The sequence below is a fragment of the Lagenorhynchus albirostris genome, chromosome 11 (genome assembly GCF_949774975.1).
Source record: "Lagenorhynchus albirostris chromosome 11, mLagAlb1.1, whole genome shotgun sequence".
In the NCBI taxonomy this organism is placed as follows: Eukaryota; Metazoa; Chordata; class Mammalia; order Artiodactyla; family Delphinidae; genus Lagenorhynchus; species Lagenorhynchus albirostris.
The window spans coordinates 8,972,054-8,973,573 of record NC_083105.1 but is presented as its reverse complement, the minus strand read 5'-3'; positions in this window follow the sequence as shown (position 1 = coordinate 8,973,573).

The following is a 1,520-nucleotide window of genomic DNA, read 5'->3' as shown; positions in this document are numbered from 1 at the left end:
CTGTGAGCTCCTCTGTATACTCAGGGCTTAGAGTTTGGCATCCTATAGGGCATCAAGTCATCGGAAAACAAACTAAATGCTCTCCCATCTAAAGATGAAATTTGTCTATACTTAGAGTGTTACTAGGAGTGAGGCCTTCCAATTCCCAAGAATAGCAGAGGACACAAGTGAGATGATGGACACCTCTCTGCTCACCATCCCTGACCTGACACAGGATGCCAGAATTGACTACTGTCACAAAATTTGCAGATATTTGAAAATCTAACCCTCATTTTTCCAGGTCATCAAAGGAAGACCCAGAAATATTAGGTGATCTTTTCTAAGTCCCCAGGGTTAAAACCATGTCCCCAGTAACCTTCTGTCATTTCACAAGAGAAGTAGAAAGGGCAAAGGTGGCCGTGGTGCAGGGCAAAGATCTCCCAGACACAGAGAACCTAATAGTTCCCTGTGTTGCGTCTCCTTTACAGGGAGACCTGGGCAAACCACATGTTTCTAGGGGGTTGAATTAGTTTCTAAAGCTCCTTCCAGCTCTAAGATGCTGTGCTATAAAATGAGAGAAATGTGAACCTTTGGTTGCTATGATCTGAAAATATTTTGAATGTGGAGAATCAAATAGTACAGCAGTGCATGAACAAAATAATATGTTAATGACTAAGAAGATTGTACTTGATCCAATGGGAAACAGCAGAGCTGCTGCTGGTGATGTGTGTGTGTGTGTGTGTGTGTGTGTGTGTGTGTGTGTGTGTGTTCCTCCCTTGAGCTCAAACATATATTTTAAATCACTAATATAGTAATCAGGCCTCTGGCAGCCTATCTTGCCCACACACACACACACACACACACACACACACACAAACCACTTCAAATTAAAATGGGGGGAAAAATTCCACTGCTGCTGCTTACATCCTTGCTGTATCTGGGTGGCTTTTTTTTTTTTTTTTTTTAAGAAATTTTTGTCCTGGTGAAAGTGTTGGATTGACAGCCCCTGGAGGGGCCTCTGATCTCAGACTGGGACACGTGGACGTGGGCCAGGAGCTGGGGGTTTTATTAGCATTTCGCTTTTGCACACCAACCGCCCCTGCTAGGCCGTCACAATCTGGCCTAGCAGAGGGCCCCCGGACCCCCAACCGACGAGTGGTCAGATCGGCCACCTCAGAAGCACTCTGGCCAGACCACGTGCTCGGGGCCCTAACAGTTAGCAGGGAAAATGGACGCGCTGTGACGTGTCTGGCCGCCCGGCAACAGGACCGGTTAGGTCCCCAACCTTCCCCCCACCGAAGGGTCGGGGCCAGGAGACGAAAGCGGGCCAGAGGCCGCACGTGGGTCTAACTACCGCCCGGCTCCAAGCTCCGGCCCACTCCGGGGCTCCCGCCCCAGGCTGGGCCACGCAGGCCTAGGCGTCGTCGCGTCCCCAGCCGAGCCCCCGAGGCCGTCTGCGCCGCTCGCGCCCCGCAGAGGCGGAGGCGCAGCTGCCCCTCCCCGCCCGACGGCCGCGCCCGCGCCGATTGGCCGCCCTCTCG